The sequence below is a fragment of the Mercurialis annua genome, linkage group LG3, assembly GCF_937616625.2.
Source record: "Mercurialis annua linkage group LG3, ddMerAnnu1.2, whole genome shotgun sequence".
Lineage (NCBI taxonomy): Eukaryota > Viridiplantae > Streptophyta > Magnoliopsida > Malpighiales > Euphorbiaceae > Mercurialis > Mercurialis annua.
In genome coordinates, this window is record NC_065572.1 from 52,060,669 (window position 1) to 52,081,113 (window position 20,445).

The following is a 20,445-nucleotide window of genomic DNA, read 5'->3' on the forward strand; positions in this document are numbered from 1 at the left end:
AGGAATAGCGGGTGCTCATCAGGCAGGCCCCAGAATGAGATGGTTGATCCATAAATACGGCTTCTATTGGCCGAAAATGGAACAAGACTGCGTAAGATATGCCAAGGGGTGCGAAGCCTGCCAAAAATGTGGCCCGATACAGCATGTCCCGGCCGAAGAACTCCATTCCATCATCAAGCCATGGCCATTTAGAGGATGGGCGGTCGACCTCACAGGAAAAATATATCCCGGCTCATCAGATGGTCATACTTTCGTCATCATCGTCACTTGCTATTTCACAAAGTGGGTCGAAGCAAAGCCTCTAAAATCTCCCACGCAAGAGGCTGTGATCAAGTTCTTCAAAGAATACATCATTCACCGACATGGGTTGCCCGATTAAATAACCGCAGATCAAGGAACGAGGTTCACAGGAGGCGACATAGTGTGGTGGGCTTCTCAGATAAAAATCAAAATGCTTCACTCAACACCATATTATGCGTAAGCCAACGGACAGGCCGAGGCGACGAACAAGGCCATTATACTTATCGTCCAGAAGATGATTGAAGAAAACCCAAGACAATGGCATACTTTGTTGTCAGAAGCAGTTTGGGCCAATAAGACCGGCCACAAGAACTTCACCTTTCCGAATGGTGTATGGGTACGATGCAATGTTGCCAATGGAGCTTACTGTGATGTCTACTCGCCGTCTGTACCAGAATAGATTGTCTAAGGATGATTACTTTGACAAGATGGTGATAGACTCCTTAGATCTCGACGAGGAGAGACTGGCGGCATTAGATCATCTCGAGGCCCAGAAAAGAAGGGTTGAAAGAGCGTACAATAAGCGGGTGAAAATGAAGTCATTTGCCATAGGCGATATGGTATGGAAGGCGATCCTACCTATTGGCCATAAAGACGAGCGATTTGGTAAATGGAGTCCTAATTGGGAAGGACCATTTATCGTGACCACCAAGTTAAATGGCGGTGCGTATGTCCTGGCGAATATTGACGGGGAGGAACACGACAGGGCAATCAATGGTCAGTTTCTAAAGAAATATGTTCCCAGTTGTTGGGAGAATATTGACCGACGGCTATTTGGAGCCGACGAAGAATAATAAACGCCACGAGCATTCGCCGAACGTCCTTAGTTGATAAATGCTCATGAGAAACGTTGAATGTTCGGCGTTGCTATTTTTAAATAAAAATGCCAACGCCGATTTGTTTGAAAATATCATTGTCATTTCGGGTGTTTATTGTCACGGTTGAGTTTTTTGAATGCGTCTTCCGTTTTTCTCAACATTTTATGTAAAAATGATATCAATTTTTTAATATCGGGCTGATTATGGACCGATAACGTGATGAATAAAGATAGGATTATAAAACACGAACATGAGCAATAACGAAATCTTCGGCCCTCTGGCCGATTAACATACAAAACTAAACGATGTTTAAATTGTAACAAGATACGGCCACCAGGCCGATCAATAAGTACTAATATTCAAAAATTACAAAACAAAAATGTGTAAATTGTTCTGGACTTGCAAATCTAGAAATGGCTGAATATATCGCCCATCTCATTGCGAAGGGTGCTGAATTGCGTACGAGCTTCCGCCACTTTCGGTTTTATCTTTGCAATGCTTTGTTTCAGGGCGTTTCGATTCTTCTTGACAGCGACACCTTCGAGTAGATCTTTGTCCATGGAAGCTTCAAGCTCGCTAATGGCTTTTTCTTCGGTCTCCAGCTCCAGCTTCATAGCGGCAATTTTCTCTTGAAGTTCCTTGGCATGATCTTGGCGAGACGTGAGGATCGAGACGGCCGATTTCACGTTCACTTTCAGCCCCTCCAACTTTTCTTTGGCGTCGTTCTCCTGGGCGATTAATTTGTCATGCTCATATTGGATCGTTGTTGATTCATCATGAATTCTCCGGAAAGCTGGGAGCGACGCCGAAAACTTAGCCATGGCACCACGAGCTTTTTCGCTGATAACCTCTGGAGGAGCATCGGCCAGGGCAGTTGCCGACTTCTGAAGCCTCTCGAAATCCTTGGGCGATTTGAAAAGAGCAGTACCTTGGGACTTCAGCTCAGAGACAACGTCCAAATGATCGCCCCAATTTTCGGTAGAGCCACTGGTCACCTCACGCATCTCACTTTCTGGAATAGGCGAATCATCTTCCTCGCTGTCAATATTCAGGAAAGCAGCTGCTTTCGCCGCCACGTCGTCACAATCAGCCGGAGCATCATCAGGAATCTGCCAAGTTTTTCCACAGTAAAAAATCAGCTGCTATTTTACTATTAGGGCGATATAAAACAAATATGAGGTACCTTGGTCTTCTTGGCATCGAGCCGTGCCAGTAAGTTAGCCAAAGATGAGCTCAATGTCGATAGCAGCTTGGGCAACGGCGAGAAAGTGAGTATCTGGGAAGCAGTGGGGGTCACTTCAGATGGGGTCTTCTGTGAAAGTGACTGTTGAACCGAACGACCTTCATCCCCAGTCTGCTTGTCGGCCGTTTCAGTATCGCCCCTTGAAGAGGAGTGAGCACTCGATGGCTGGGTGGATGGAACCTCATTAGGAGTAGGGTCAAACATGCGACACCCGGTAGATTCCTTTTTCACCCTCTTAGCCTTGGGTTCCTTCTTTGATGGCTTTTTCGCAGGGCGCTTATGTTTTGCCTTCTTCGACTCGACATTTTCTTCGCCATCAGTGTTGAAAACGTCGCCCTTGTTCCATCGAGGTACGCCAACTGAGGAAGAAAAGACAAAGTTAAAAGGCGAGATAAATAGGATCTTAAAAAAGACAAAAACGTTCAATTTACCTGGTATTCTATTATAGCCGATTCGGACAAGTTCGGCTATCGCCTCGACATCAAAAGGGCATCTGATGCCGGTATAAGTTACGCCTTCACTTGTTATTTCAGGTTTTCGTTTTTTAACTCTTTTCTTGGGAAGTTTTATTGGATCGGGGGTGGACATATTGACCTTAGGTACTGGTGGGCTTTTATACTTAAATTTGGGACGAATATGGGCGAGATAAAATTCATAAGAATACTTATTTTCGTAATTTTCTTTCCAGACTTTTTTCATCTTTTCTTCATATTTTAACCTAGTCATTCGCCTATGGCGTTGCATTCTAAGGTTCATGCCAGGGCGATATAATGGGTCATACTTAAACTTGTAAAAAGATTCAAATTTAGCTATTTCAAAAAGATGAAAGAGATTACCTTCGAATTTGGAACGTTTTGGTGCCTGCAAAAGAAACAGATCGGCATGAGTAGGGTTTCGAGATAAAGGAGGTAATTGAAAATTATGAAGACTGAGGATTTCTTTTGGTGAGAGGTCGAAATAGGACTCTATGACTGAAGCCCACCAGCTTTCGTATTCGGAGGTGCAATGAGGGGATATAGAAGGATGAGATATTTCAGATATGGGGGGGAGATAAGCCATGTTTAGGCGAAGAATGAATTGAAGGTCAGGATAGTTTTCTATTGAAGGTCTGTAGGTCCCGCGATTATTGACGGAGATCAATAAAGGACATGGAATTCCTTGACTATAGCCGAACTGACGGGCGACATAGTTAGGACAGTATGCCTCGATATTGCTACGGTTATATTCCAAACCGGCGATTAGGTTGCGGGACTTCAGAGAACTGCCCCAATATTGACCCCCAAGTCTTAGCCATGGATCGGCCCTAGCCTCTTCAGTATCTTCACAGTCCCAGGCGACGAAAAGCCAGGAAGGAGGATATTTCAGGGATAGGATCGGACAGAGCAATTCCGAGGCTCTGATGGAGTTGGTAAAAACTTCCAACACATCCAGCACATGAGGAAGGCGAGTACCAGCGGCGATTAATTGATAGCCGCACAGTTCGGCCTTGATCTGAGGGCCGACCTCAAATAGCTTGGGAAAATATAAGGCTAGCCATAACTGCAACACCCATAGAGGGCCACTTGGGCATTGGAAGATCCTATTATCACCATGAGGGGCGATCTCGTTGAGACTTCTGTACAGGTGAGCAAGCATGAATTCTCCAAGGTTACATTTTCGCCCTTCAGCATGAGCGGCAGCAAGGGTAAAGCAGTCTGTGGTAACTTGATAGGAGTAAAATACTCCTATCTTTAGGATGTCTTTTCGTATGCTTTTATATGCGTTCACCTCGTTTTTCAATAGAATTGTATACCTTATAAAGGGTGTGTATGTTTCAGGGAATCAAGAGCATTACGGAGAGTTTTGAGGCCGGAATAGTGCGAAAGGAGCTAAAGCCGGAAGCAAGCGAAGCAACTTCCCTCTTTTAGAGAGGTGTCTCGAATCGAGACACCCCACTTATATGTGTGTCTCAGTTCGAGACACTACAGGATGAGAAGCAGAATTGTATGCAAGATGTGTCTCGAATCGAGACACATCCATAAGTTTTGTGTCTCGATTCGAGACAAGAAGAAAGAAAGGACTTCAGCTTTTCTCAAAATATTTCCTTATTGGGCCAAACATCCAAGATTGGGCTGTACTTTATTCCTTGTTTTGGGTAGTACTATTTAAGGACACCTTATTTTCCTTTTTAGGGTTATGCACTAGATTTAGATTTGTAGCCCCCATTTCCTTTTTACTATTCTCAGCTTTTTATGAATACTTTAGTTCTTAGTAATTTTGGAAGCTTTGTTATGGATTGAAGATTATTATCATTAATTAGAAGAGTATTAGTTCTTTATTATTGTTCTACATTATCTTGTTATGCTTGGATCTTCAATTATTGCAAGGTAATTAATCTCTAAACTATGTTTACTCCTAATGCTTACTTATTAGTTATTGCTATGATGTTTGTGATTAGTAGCTAAATCCCTAGTTTAGGGGTTGTTGATGAAGTTTGGTTGTGATTAGTTGACTAGGGTTTGATTTGGGTATTAGGGTTTGTAGTGATTTGTATGCTTAATGCCTAGGATATATTGATCTCCTAATCCTAGGTAAAAAGGGTAATTAATTAGGCGAGAGTCACTTAATAACCCGGAATTAGCAAATCACTTAATTAGGGCTTAATCACGCGAGAGCGGTTTAGGGCTTAATCGGTTATAGGTTAGCTTCGTGATTGGATTAAATTGGTATAATCGAAATCTAATTACGCGAGAGCGATTTAGATTTCGGTGTTTTAATTTAATTACAATTAGTTCTAATTGCGAACTCGAGAGAGCGGATTAGGCATTTTAGAAAAACTTGACCCGAACTAATTACCAAATCAACCCCGGTTAGCTAGAACGTTTCAAATCGAATTAATAACCTCTAAACGCCTTTTACCTATTGTTTTATCCCGTTTATTATTTAATTGCTTTAGTTTTTAATTGCTTCAAGTGTTAATTTCACTAGTTTTAAATTCCGTAATCATTACTATAATTCCAATTGATCGTTGCTTTCCGAATTGAACTTCAAAATACGCGTTCGCTCACTTTAAACCTCTTGTCTTCGTGGGATCGATTTCGTATTTCCGGATTATTACAAGTTAGCATTCTTTTTGCTAACAAGTTTTTGGCGCCGTTGCCGGGGAAAAGGTTGCGTTTAATTGATTGAAAGTATTTTGAAATTCGGTCGAGTTAGCGTTATTTTCTGTTTTTGGTTTTATTGTTTATTAATTGTCTTTCGTGGTTTACACTCGGTTTTCTTGTTTTTGTTTGTGTAGGGATTTTGATTTTCGTGTATGCACAATACGCGACGAGCAAATCTACCACTAGAACCGTTCCAAGATAATCTCGGTAACTACGAAAGAGGTGTAAGAAGAAGAGCCCGTATACCCGAAGTTATGAATAACGAGGGAAACAATTATGATGAAGAGGGGAGGTTCAATCCTCTAATGGATGGAGGGGAACAACAATATCCACCCGCTCCTCCATTAGGGAATGTGAACCGACCAAGGCAACAAGACCACCCAAGGGATGATCGACCCCAAGCGCATGCACAAGTGCAAAACCAACAAAGACAAACTTTGGGCGAGTTTTTCTTGCCGGATGTGGATAATGCCACTTTTGGGTGCTTCGCAATGCCGGTTCAAGCGGCAACTTTTGAGATCAAGCCGAGTACCATTCAACTTTTGGAAAACCGTTGTGCCTTCTTTGGGTTGAGTCACGAGGATCCTAATGAGCATATCGCCAAGTTTTTGGGTGTTCTAAACACATTCAAGCTTCATGGGATAACGGCGGACCAAATTAAGCTTCGAATGTTCCCCTTCTCCTTGAGGGACAAAGCTAGCATTTGGTTACATTCTCTACCAAATGAGTCTATTCACAATTGGAGAGAGTTGGCTCAAGCTTTTCTCAACAAATATTTTCCTCATGGCAAGACTACAAAATTGACTAAGGACATACTTGAGTTTGTCCAATTTGAAGGAGAATCACTTCATGAGGCATGGGAGCGGTTCAAGGATTTACAACGGAGTGTGCCTCATCATCGGCTCAATAGAGAGCATGTTATACAAATATTCTATGATGGGACAAATGTCACTACTCGAGCTACTATTGATGCGGCTTCGGGCGGTTCGCTTATGCAAAAGACTTATGAAGAAGCTCTTGAATTGGTGGAAAAATTAGCCGTGGTTAGTAGTACTTGGGGTCCTATGGAGAGAAGAGCGCCACCAAATCAAAAGTCACTCATGACTCTTGATCAAGTGAGGGAGATGGAGTCCATAAAAGCCACAAATGCTTCGCTTCAAGCTCAAGTGGATGCTCTCAAGAAACAAGTCGCTCATATGCAAAGAAATGCTCTGGTGGCTTATGTTCAAGTCGGTTGTGAGTTTTGTGGTGATTTTGGCCATTCGGGAGGAGAGTGCCTAGTTACGGGTCAAGCCTTGAGTGAGCAAGTGAATTACATTAGGGGGCAAAGGCAAGCTAATGATCCTTATTCCAACACCTACAACCCCGGATGGAGGAATCAAGAGGGGCAAGGCAATGCTCAAGGGTCTAATCAAGCGGGTCCAAGCTTCCAAAGCAACAATAGGCCTCCACAACAACAAGGTCACTATCAAGGAAACCCGAACCATGGAAACAATTATAGTGGAAGACCCCAACACCCTCCGGGTTTCCAACAACCACGGAACTCGGATGAGGGAAACGTGCTTGCCAAGGTACTTGAGAAATTGGAAAAGATGGAGCAAAGGGAGAAGAACCAAGCTTCCACTATTCATCATTTGGAGACTCAAATTTCACAAATGGCTATCTCACTTCAAGGTAGACCACAAGGGGGATTGCCCTCTACTACGGAGAATAACCCAAGGGAGCACTTAAAAGCGATAGAGCTTCGGAGTGGGAGAAATCTAGAAAAAGCTAATGGTAAGAAGCATGTGGTTGAGGAGGATGAGGCTCAAGTGGTGATTGATGTTGCTAGCTCTAGTCAAGAGCCACCTATTGTTTGTGAGGAGGTGGCTATTGAGGTTGAAGAGCCCTATGTGAGACCGCCACCACCACCACCGTTTGTACCACCGGTCCCGTTTCCAAGCCGGTTAAGGAAAGCTCAAGGAAACGAAAAATTTCATAAGTTCCTTGAGATTTTCAAGAAATTGCAAATTAATCTTAGCTTGGCGGATGCACTCCGAGAGATGCCGCAATACGCCAAGTTCTTGAAGGACATCATTACCAACAAACGGAGTTGGGATAGTGGTGCAACGGTTCCCATTCCGGAAGTGTGTAGCTCAATCATCTTGAATGATCTACCGGCTAAGTTGAAGGACCCAGGGAATTTTTCTATACCTTGCACTATAGGCACTATGAGTTCTATAAGTTGCTTGTGTGATCTTGGTGCTAGCATTAATCTTATGCCTCTAACTCTTTTCAGGGCATTATGTGGAGATCAAACCGTGAAGAAAACCTCGATGGTACTCCAACTAGCGGATCACTCATTGAAGAGGCCATATGAGATTGTTGAAGATGTTCTTGTGAAGGTTGATAAGTTCATATTCCCGGTTGATTTTGTCATTTTGGACTACGCGGTGGATAAGGAATATCCAATCATCTTAGGGCGGCCCTTTATGAATACCGAGAGAGCTTTGATTGATGTCCATGGTGGGAAATTAACTTTGAGAATCGATGAAGAAACGGTTGAGTTTGTTATGAAGAAAATCATGAGGAGTACCATCGAGGAGGAAGATTGCATGAGGGTCGATTTGGTTGATGAACTTGTGAGGGATCAACTTGAAGCGAGTATGGAAGAGTTTAATCAAGACGGAGTGACGAAAAATCAAGTTCTGGGTTCCCTACATGAGTGTCTCGAATTGAGACACCCAACTCAAAAGAGTGTCTCGAATCGAGACACTAATGAAAAGGGAGCAGAAGCTCCCTATGGTTTTGTCTCGATTCGAGACAGTCCCATAAGTAGACTGTCTCGAATCGAGCCAAGAGCAGAAGAAGGGGAACCACATTTTTCTGAAATTTTGAAAGTCACCTTCCATTCCGATAATCCGAGTGATGAGTATTCCGAAGATGATGAACCTAAGCTGGAGAATTTGAACAAGAGTAGTGGTGTGACCCCACCATCTTTCGAGTTGCCACCACAAGTTGAGTTGAAGCCACTTCCATCTCACCTTCGGTATACCTTTGTTGGGGAGAATGAGACCTTGCCAATAATAATCTCGAACAAGCTTTCTAAGGAACAAGAGAGGAGGGTTGTGCAAGTGGTGAAGGAGCACGTGTTAGCAATAGGGTGGGAAATCTCCGACATTCGGGGAATAAGTCCGCAAATTGTTATGCATAAGATCAACCTTGAAGATGGGTCGAAGAAGTCAACTCAAAGACAACGAAGACTAAATCTGAATATGAAGGAGGTGGTCCACAAAGAAATTGTAAAGCTTCTCGATGCCGGTATAATCTACCCTATTTCCGATAGTGAGTGGGTGTCTCCAATTCAATGTGTACCGAAAAAGGGAGGCATCACAATGGTAGAGAATGACAAGGGAGAGCAAATCTCCACAAGAGTGGTAACCGGATGGCGAGTATGCATCGATTATAGGAAGCTCAACGCGGAGACCCGCAAAGATCATTTTCCGCTACCATTTATCGACCAAATGATAGAGAGGGTAGCGGGTCACAAATTCTACTGCTTCCTTGATGGCTATTCCGGGTACAATCAGATATTAATTCTCCCGGAAGACCAAGAGAAGACCACCTTCACGTGTCCTTACGGTACCTTTTCATACCGGCGAATGCCTTTCGGATTATGCAACGCACCCGCCACATTTCAGAGATGCATGACCTCAATCTTCAACGATATGATCGAAGACACTATGGAGGTATTCATGGATGACTTTTCTGTTTTTGGTGATTCTTTTGACAGGTGCTTGGTGAATCTTGAACGCGTGTTGAAGCGATGTGAGGAAACAAACTTGGTGCTTAATTGGGAGAAATGTCATTTTATGGTTGATGAAGGTATTGTGCTTGGGCACAAGATTTCCGAGAAAGGAATTGAAGTTGATAGAGCTAAGACGGAGGTAATCGAGAAGATGGTTGCTCCGGTCACGGTGAAGGGAGTCCGGGCATTTCTAGGCCATGCGGGTTTTTACCGACGATTCATTAAGGACTTCTCAGCTATTGCAAGGCCGTTGACGAATCTATTAGTGAAGGACGCTCCATTCGAGTTCACTAAGGAGTGTCATGAATCATTTGAGAAGTTGAAGGAAGCACTTGTGACCGCGCCAATTATATCGTCTCCGGATTGGAGCTTGCCCTTTGAGCTCATGTGTGATGCGAGCGACCAAGCTTTAGGGTGTGTTTTGGGTCAAAGGAAGGACAAGAAGGTCCACGTGATTTACTATGCGAGCCGGACTATGGCGGGAGCTCAACTCAATTATACTACCACCGAAAAAGAGATGTTGGCGGTAGTATTTGCTTTAGACAAGTTTCGGCAATATTTGCTCGGATCGAAGGCCATCATTTATACCAATCATGCCGCCTTGAGACATCTTTTTGCTAAGCAAGACGCAAAACCAAGGCTTATTCGATGGATTCTTTTAATGCAAGAGTTTGATGTAGAAATCCGAGACAAAAGAGGAACGGAGAACGTTGTGGCGGATCACCTATCACGGTTAGAAGTTCCGGAACCTATTCCATTTGGTGTTGATATTAATGAACGGTTCCCGGATGAAATGTTGATGGTAATCTCGGAAGTGGAGACACCTTGGTATGCGGATATAGCTAATTACTTGTCTTCAAATGTCATGCCACTGGATCTATCGCACCATCAAAAGAAGAAATTTTTGAGTGATGTGAAACGTTTTTTGTGGGATGAGCCGTATCTCTTCAAGATATGTGGTGATGGGATGATTCGGAGGTGTGTACCTTTGAAGGAAATGATGCCAATTTTGAGCCATTGTCATGAGGCGGATTACGCCGGGCATTAAGGGGCGTCAAGGACCGCGGCTAGAGTGCTAGAAAGTGGTTTCTTTTGGCCTACCCTATTTCGAGATGCCAAAGAGTTTGTGGAGCATTGTGATCGTTGTCAACGAGTAGGGAACATTTCCAAACGAGATGAGATGCCATTGACCTCAATCCAAGAAGTAGAGATCTTTGATGTGTGGGGCATAGATTTCATGGGGCCATTTCCGATGTCTCATGGAAATCTTTTTATCTTGGTTTGTGTGGATTACGTATCAAAATGGGTAGAAGCGGAGGCTTTACCTACAAACGATGCCAAGGTAGTGGTGAAGTTTCTCAAGCGTCTAATTAACCAATTTGGGACTCCAAGGGTTATCATTAGTGATGGGGGATCGCATTTTTGCAACCGGCAATTTGAAGTTTTGATGAAAAGGTACAATGTGTACCACCGAGTTGCTACCCCCTATCATCCCCAAACGAGTGGCCAAGTGGAGGTTTCAAATCGTAAATTGAAGAGGATTTTAGAGAAGACAGTAAATGGGACAAGAAAGGATTGGTCCCTCAAGTTGGATGACGCCTTATGGGCCTACCGCACGGCATTTAAGACACCTCTCGGTATGTCGCCTTATCGAATTGTGTATGGTAAGGGGTGTCACTTGCCTGTTGAATTAGAACACAAGGCCTATTGGGCAATTAAAAAGTTGAATTATGACTTCAAGGCGGCCGGTGAGAAGCGTTTGTTGCAACTTAATGAGTTAGATGAATTCCGACTTGATGCTTACGAGAATGCCAAGCTTTATAAAGAAAGAACGAAGAAATGGCATGACGCTCACATCTCACCCAAGTCATTTGAAGTTGGAGCTTTTGTGTTGCTTTATAATTCAAGGTTGCGTTTGTTTCCGGGAAAATTAAAATCTCGGTGGAGTGGTCCGTATAAGATCCGGCACGTGGCGGTTCATGGAGCAATAGAATTAGAAGATCAAAAGGGGGAGACGTTCAAGGTCAACGGAACTGTTGCAAGCCCTACTTGGGACCTTTGACGGGCCAAATAGATGACAAGATCTATCTTGCTCCCCCTCCAACTTAAGTGCCACGGATTGACGGTCGAGCTTTCGACCTTAAACAAGCGCACTTGGGAGGCAATCCCAAGAGGTTTGAATTTTAATGCTTTTAGTTGTTGTTTTTGTTTTACAATTACCTTAAAGTTTTATTTTTTGTGTTGTTATTGATTTGGCGCATTTCATATGTTTATTTTGTTCGAGATAATGCGTGGTATGTTCGGTTTTTGGATGTGTAGGAGTTCGGGGAATCAACGTAATGAGTAATCGAGAAACACGAAAAGAGAAAGGAGCACATTTTTCTGCTAAACCTTGTCTCGATTCGAAACAAGCTTCTTAGTAAGCTGTCTCGAATCGAGACAGGGGGTGCAGATCAATCTGCCCCCTTTTCTTTAGTGTCTCGAATCGAGACACCATAGTAACAAGGGTGTCTCGATTCGAGACACTCTACTTAAGAGGGAGGATTTCGAATTTTCTCATTGGCTCTTAATTGCTTCACATGGATTGATGATGTGGCTCGATCCTAACCCTTCAAGATTCTAATTTTTGACATGGATCACCAACTTCCAACACATCTTGGCCCTTCAATCCATAGCTATGAATTTAGCCATAAAAAGGACTCCATCACTTCATCTTCTCCACCATTCTATACCTAAAATAGAAAACCTCCATATCCAAAAGCTTCTTTCTCTTTCATCAAGCCAAATCTTCAAGAAGCCCTAGCCACCACTCAAGCCACCCAAACTCAAAACCGAGACCACTCTCGGACACCCTTTACGCCACTCTAGCCATGTCACGAGTTACACGATCAAAAAAGGTCGACGCGCAAACTTCGAACCCACCACCACCAGAAGTTGAACCAACAATCCGGACCTTCCGTTCCAATCGCAAGAAAAGTGCTTCCGGGTCCAACGTTTTTGGAGTTAACACTCCGGGTGCTCTACGACACCGTTTTGATACGCCTTTTGAAATTCGTACCGAGGAGGAAGGAAATTTGTTCAAAAGCCTTAAAAAGAAAGGTATTTCCGTTCCATACAAGATTTGTTGGGATAGCATGAGGAAGTTGCGTCTCTATGAGGCTGTCTAAGTTTATCTCTCTTCGTTGGACTTCACAAAAATGGAGGAAACTCCACATGAGTATTGTGAGGACCTTGTCTATGAATTCTTCACCACAATCAAGCCATCACCAACGAGTGAGACAACCATCACCTTCCGTCTAGAGGGGAAAGAAAGGGAATACACTTTGGCAAATTTGATAGAAGATTTCTCGTTGTGGGATATGGGATTGAAGTTTATGCCGGAGGATTTTGATGATAATTTGGTTTGGAATGGATCAACGGGAAAAGCGGCGTTTGATAGTCACAATGCAAAGCTCAATGAATTGCGGGATATTGCTACAATAGTCTTGCTCAAGTGGTACGCCCACTCCTATGTCGGGCGCCATGAGTACAACAAGGTGACAAGATCGGACTTACTAATTCTTCGGGTACTCAAGGATCAAACCAACCCGGATGTGCAAGTCAATGTGGGCTACCGGTTTATGAAGACGTTATTAGAAGCTCCGGAGAAGAAGAAGAAAATAGGCCAAGGTTGGTTTGTGATGCATTTGGCAAGAAAAGACCCCGGGTTTGATGTAAGCAAATACAAGTTGTTGCCTCCAAAGATGATCGATGTAGAACACCTCTCGCATGGGGGCTATGTAAGGAAAAAACGGGTTCAAGACAAATACTTACAAGACAATTGGGAGGAGGGCCATCCCGGCGTTCCCTATCCTAGACCGGTTGTATTTGAGCCAAGAGAAGAGCCAATTCCGAGACGGACAAAGGAGCAACCTAGAAGAAAAGACAAGAATGTGGCCGGCACTAGTGCCGAAGGAGAAGTAGAGTTCACGGGTGTTCCGGAGGGAGTTCATTGGGAGCAACCGGCTCCTTATGATTTCGAAGCGGATCATAAGGAATTTGTGGAAGAACAAAGGAAAATGTGGAAGAGAATGGAGTACAAACAAGATCGGACGCATGCTAGGCTAAGGAGGCATGAACAAAAAGTGCAAGAATTTTACAATGCCCAAGGCGGTCCGCGATTCCCGTCTCCTACACCTTCGCTGGAGCCACCCGAGTTCGATTGAACTCGAAGATTTGCTTTCTTCAACTCTAACTCATGCAATTTTTCGTTTTATTTCATTGCCATGGGGACATAGCATAGAAATAGTGTGAGGAGGGGTGGTTGAAAATATGAATGCGTTAGAGTCTCGTTTTTATTGTTTTGTTATTGATGTTTGTGTTGTAGGAGTCTAGTTGTTTTTTATGTTGTTTGTTTTGAGTCACCTCGCACTAAATCTTTGGCTTGTGTTTGTTGTAAACATGATTGGTGGCCTTGGTGTACGTGTGAAATTATTCTTGATCAATGAAGTTGTCAATTGCATTTTTCTAGTTTAATCAATCAAATGTGGTTGTGTTTAATAAGATGCAATTTGTACGACATGTTTCAATGAAGTTAGAGTGAATTCAACGTTAATTGGTTTTGTGTTTTTGACAAGTTCGTAGTAATTAATGCGGATGCATGATGTGTGCTTTTAATTGACAATTTGTGCCATTTTGAAAATTTGAGTATGATTGGCATGTGTTCATAGGAATTATGTATTTGGCATGACACCCCTTTTATTTGAGCATTTATTGAGCCTAATTGTTTCGGTGAGTGTCGTTTGCATACTAAATTCTAGAACTTGCTTGGTGTCCGCTCAAGACTATAGAGGTTGAGTGTCAATGACTAGATGAGTATGGCATTAGGAATACCCCAAATTTTTGAACAAAATCACTTAAAAGCCTACCCTCTACCTTTAGAATCACCATTTGAGCCTAAGCCTTTCCTTGACAAACACAAATCACACAACTTCCCGTCAACAATTTACCTCTTAAAACACCCAAATTTGATTTGAATAACTTCAAAATGAGAAAAATGCGACACTAGCTTGATGACTAGAAAGAAATGTGAAAGTGCTAAAAGAATAGAAATTTGCCTCGAGAAAAAGAAAATCAAAAGAAAGAAAGAATAAAAACAATATCAAGAAAAACAAAAGAAAAAAAGGAAAATGAAGAAAAGAAAAGAAAGAAAGAATAAACAAAGGCAATACAAAATTAAAAAGTTCACAAGTGTTGAAAATCCGAGCTAGGTCGAAAGTGTATTAGAAAAGAGTCGTTCAAATCAAGTTTTAGCCAAGTATCCAAATCTACCTACCCCTAACCCATAGCCAAGTTACAACCCTCACAAGTCCATATGATAGTTGTTGATTACCGAACCAAATAGTGGAGTTCGGGACTAAAAGCAAGCTTATGGTGAATGAGCACGATGTGAGTTTAAATGTTTACCTTAAACACTTGTGTGTTAGAGTGACATCTTGTGAGATTCATTTTGCTTTGCTTGATTTCTATGAGCATTATGCCATGAGTTACCGTTTCTTTTTTACCAATGTGTGCATGTCCCGTAGATGATTGTTACTTCAAATTTGCTTAACACAAATGCCTTACCAATAGTATTCTCAATGTCATTGGACTATGTCATTATAATTGCATTCATCGTTGGTTGCATCGCTTACGATTGATAATACTAGAAGTTTGTCTTGTGCCTTCATTGGTTGGGAGTTCGTATGTTGTCGTGTGTTTACAATCACCAAGGTTGTTAAGTGTTGTGGTTGATAGTGAGATTCATTTCTTGCTTGGGGACAAGCAAGGTTTTAGTGTGAGGAGGTTTGATAGGAGTAAAATACTCCTATCTTTAGGATGTCTTTTCGTATGCTTTTATATGCGTTCACCTCGTTTTTCAATGGAATTGTATACCTTATAAAGGGTGTGTATGTTTCAGGGAATCAAGAGCATTACGGAGAGTTTTGAGGCCGGAATAGTGCGAAAGGAGCTAAAGCCGGAAGCAAGCGAAGCAACTTCCCTCTTTTAGAGAGGTGTCTCGAATCGAGACACCCCACTTATATGTGTGTCTCGATTCGAGACACTACAGGATGAGAAGCAGAATTGTATGCAAGATGTGTCTCGAATCGAGACACATCCATAAGTTGTGTGTCTCGATTCGAGACAAGAAGAAAGAAAGGACTTCAGCTTTTCTCAGAACATTTCCTTATTGGGCCAAACATCCAAGATTGGGCTGTACTTTATTCCTTGTTTTGGGTAGTACTATTTAAGGACACCTTATTTTCCTTTTTAGGGTTATGCACTAGATTTAGATTTGTAGCCCCCATTTCCTTTTTACTATTCTCAGCTTTTTATGAATACTTTAGTTCTTAGTAATTTTGGAAGCTTTGTTATGGATTGAAGATTATTATCATTAATTAGAAGAGTATTAGTTCTTTATTATTGTTCTACATTATCTTGTTATGCTTGGATCTTCAATTATTGCAAGGTAATTAATCTCTAAACTATGTTTACTCCAAATGCTTACTTATTAGTTATTGCTATGATGTTTGTGATTAGTAGCTAAATCCCTAGTTTAGGGGTTGTTGATGAAGTTTGGTTGTGATTAGTTGACTAGTATTTGATTTGGGTATTAGGGTTTGTAGTGATTTGTATGCTTAATGCCTAGGATAGATTGATCTCCTAATTCTAGGTAAAAAGGGTAATTAATTAGGCGAGTCACTTAATAACCCGGAATTAGCAAATCACTTAATTAGGGCTTAATCACGCGAGAGCGGTTTAGGGCTTAATCGGTTATAGGTTAGCTTCGTGATTGGATTAAATTGGTATAATCGAAATCTAATTACGCGAGAGCGATTTAGATTTCGGTGTATTAATTTAATTACAATTAGTTCTAATTGCGGACTCGAGAGAGCGGATTAGGCATTTTAGAAAAACTTGACCCGAACTAATTACCAAATCAACCCCGGTTAGCTAGAACGTTTCAAATCGAATTAACAACCTCTAAACGCCTTTTACCTATTGTTTTATCCCGTTTATTATTTAATTGCTTCAGTTTTTAATTGCTTCAAGTGTTAATTTCACTAGTTTTAAATTCCGTAGTCATTACTATAATTCCAATTGATCGTTGCTTTCCGAATTGAACTTCAAAATACGCGTTCGCTCACTTTAAACCTCTTGTCTTCGTGGGATCGATTCCGTATTTCCGGATTATTACAAGTTAGTATTCTTTTTGCTAACATAACTCTAAAAGAGGATATGCAGAGGACGAACTTAGCCACGAAGAAGGCGAGGAAGGTGATGTGTTCTCTGACATCAGGTTTGTAGTGTTCTTCGCCCATAAAAAGTTTGACGAAGGGACCATAGCTTCTCTAGGCCTTTGTTAATTTGAAAATAGGAATGTCGGCGTCTAGGTTGGGCGAAATACGTTCGCCGATGACTGGAATGTTGAGCATGGCTGCCATATCCAAAAGAGTGATCGTCATCATGCCGAATTTGAAACAGAAGCAATGAACCGCGCTTGACCAGAAGAGAGAGGCACCCATGATATAGTGCTTCGCTATCGGTCTGCTCGCCTTACAGAGGCCGATCATGTCGTAAATCCCGATGTCCTTCCATAATTGGCCGAAATGGGGCTTCAATCTGTTTACCCAATCTTGATACCCTTTATGCTTGGTCGGCCAGTTTCTGAACATTGTGTTCACCCAAATAGAGGACTGATGAGGGAGCCAAAAGCGTGGTGGGACTTCATCATGGAACGGAGTGGCGTTCTCGCATAGATGGCTGGGCGAGACAAGGATGGGTCCGACGCATTCGTACTCATCATTGGTTTTGACTATTACCTGAAAGTCTGTGGTTGGCGCAGCTGCACGGATCTCGTTGATCTTGTCGGTGACTTGAGTGGCAATGGTATCGTTGGGAGCAGCCATGGTAGCTGCAAATTATAGCACACCTTGGTCAGGCGATATCTAGAAAAAGGAGAGGGCGATTTAAAAACAGGCGAGTATGAGTACTTACCAGAAGAGTTATTGCAGAGAATGAGATTGCTGAGAAGAGAGAGAAATCTTGGATTTTGCAAAAAGAGTAGGTAATGAGAAAGTGAGACGGTATTTTCTTAAGAGTGCAAATGGAGGAAGCCGAAGGGTCGTGGAGTTAAGACGTGGCATCGTGGAAGACAGCTGGTGATGATGTGGCGCGAAAGGGGTACCGAACGGTCAATAGATGCGCACCCTTCTAAATGATGAATATGGTAATATGGGCCGCAATATTGGGCCGGGAAGCATCAGAGTAGGGCCTGAAAGGGGAACAAGCCCAAAATAAATGTTTCAGGCTTGTTGGGGGCATTGTTTACGCCGGCCCGGAAAATTGCTGGACAAGAACATCATGTGGGCTTATCAAGGGATTCAGGCCCAATAGAGAGCTTTTTTTTAGTTTTTTATTAGTATTCTTTTTCTTATTAGGAATTTGTAACTCGTTAAGAGTGTTTTTTCTTTCTAGAGTTTTAGTTTTAGTTAAACTAGGAGTCTCGATTGTGAGGAACTATAAGTAGCTCAGAACTTCATTATTTATGTATCAACAAATCAATCAATCAAAAACCAAGCCCAGTGCTATTTATCCCGCAATCCCCAGATTGTTTTAATTTAGGAGTAGTTTTCAGTATTAATCTCGCCTGAGTTCGTAGCTCCCAGATTATTACTAGTAGATCACGTGATTAAGTGTTTTTAACCAAATAAGCCCTGCGAATATCTACATAGGTTCGTTAAAGTATCAAACCTCAAACCGATCCCGATTATAAATTTAAAGATTCGAGTTTGGAATATTTCCAGGCGAACAAAATGTCATTTTCTTCAAATGTTAATATAATATTGTACTTTTTAAATAATAAACATACATATTACGATTTCTTTTCACTATGTTATATTTTTTCTAAATTATTTTTTATTTTTATGATAAAATCTGAAAAATATAAACTAATGAATCACAGTACGGGCCATGTGGAAAAAATTAAAAAATAAATTAATTTGATTTTAAAAAATAAATTATTAAAAAAATAATACAGAAATTGACGAGTCACGTTACGTGTCATGTGCGTAGTACGTAAAGCGAAACTAGTATATATAAATATAAATATAGCATTCTCAGGATCTCATGTTTCTGAAGCAGAATGCGGTCACTTAAATAGAAGTAAAGCCAAAGAGTTTTCATTTATGGAGCCATCCATAGATCCAACAATTGAAATTCTGATCATCGATTCTACAGGCTAAGACCATTTTGCAGAAGCAAATTCTGATTCTTCATCAACAAAGTAGAATCTGAACACAAGAATGTGAGGTATGTGCTCCGGGTTGATTTCAACTTTTAAGTTCTTTTATTCTTGTATTATGAGTTTCTATATCTCTTTTAAACATACATTTACGCATACCTCCACATAGCTAAATGGACACTACATCATTTGCCTGTTGCTTTTCTTTAATGTGATGCTGTGTATAAAAAGTTGTTTTGACGTTTGTCTCAAATAAATCTATTGAAAAATCATATTCTAATGCAGCTGATGTTGGATTTTCTAAGTTTATAAAGCAGCAAAATTTTAAAAAAATTATCAAAAATCCAAAACAAGATTCATGTCATTAGAAGAGACAGACAAGTTGTATAAATAAAACTTACTCAAATATCAGATTCAAACAGCAACATAAGAAGGAAGGAGGTGGTTCACTTTGGTTGTACCTTTCCTCAGATCTGAAACTCCTCCTAAAGAATGTGTTCTCAAGTATTCCCACGAACAGATCTTCATAAAACAAGTGCTTGTGTGCTAGCATTGTTGCTTCACAAAACAATTACAAATTTGTGAATAATATTTAGTGATTATGTCTCGTATTAATTTTGAAAAACACATGCATAAAACCCTAATTTTAAGAGTGTATTTATAGGAAAATAACACATCTAGGGTTTACTCAAAAAACGTGTTTTGAAATCAAATTCAAACACTACGTTTTTTATAACTTTTTTGAGTTTATGTATATCAAAAACTCCTTTTTGATAATCACACACACACATATATTACGAATTATATATATAATTATCTATTAATCATTTTATTCTATTGGGCTTGTACAACTCGTAACTTTTTTGGGACTATTCTTAGTGTGTGACCCTGTAGATTCATATAGTGTTGGCAGTGGGCTCAAAATCTCTATTTCGGCCACAAGTCATAAGTGGCCTCTAGCGAAACATTATAATTAGCCAATCCATATGAATATCGATTATTCGATTTAACCTTAAAAGGGTCGGTTGGCTAACTATGCCACACTCTCCCTTGTCTAGTGAGTGTTGTATGGCTATTAAGACATATGGCCGACAAAATTTATGGAATCTTATAGGATTGACTCGCTTGGCCGACCCTCTTTAAAAAAAATCCATTTGTGTCACGATATCTATATTGAATATAATGCATAATACTGTCATCCTTATAATAATCAATCATTAGTTTCATGATTTCAAATATACTGAAAATGATAATTCTTTATTAAATCATTTAGCATGGCTATGCATTTCCTTCAGTCTATCTTTTTAAGGAGCCCATAGATATCTTACTCAAATAATTGAGGGACAAATTCTTTCTTAATCACTCACATTTCTCACATAGTTACTTTCATATCCAACGACAATCTATTCCATTATCCAATTAAAGATAATGTAATATTGTATCAAAATTTGAAATAGCTATGCAAAAATGCATGATGATTTCAAGGTCAAAGAACTGGTTTAATATTACTATAATAAGAGATACTTATGACAATGATCTATGTATGTAGAATTCTCATGATGGGTCATTATGTGCTTAATCTCTTAAATAGCACATATGATTTGACTTAATACTCAATACATGATTAGTAAAACATAATCATCAGTAAATATCATACTAGTTTTAATGTACTATTAGGACTAGGGATAGTTTAAATATAATTCTTTATTAATCCTAAGGGTCTTACTATCAAGTCATACTTGATGACCTTAAGAAGAATTAACCATTCAAGCTATTAATCATAATATATAATGATAATAAAAGGGCTTAATACATCATTTGACCCCTAAACTATACACTTTTATTCTCTGAGACTCTTAAACTAATTTGATATTCTATTGGACCTCTTAACA

The 20,445-nt window shown here is 40.8% G+C and overlaps 1 non-coding gene across 1 annotated transcript; it reads left to right on the top strand.

The window, feature by feature from the left end:
- Positions 1-19,566: 19,566 nt before the first annotated feature.
- Positions 19,567-19,694, top strand: LOC126676047 (U11 spliceosomal RNA). The gene has a single exon (XR_007640222.1). It is a non-coding gene; the product is annotated as a U11 spliceosomal RNA (small nuclear RNA).
- The last annotated feature ends 751 nt before the right edge of the window (positions 19,695-20,445 follow it).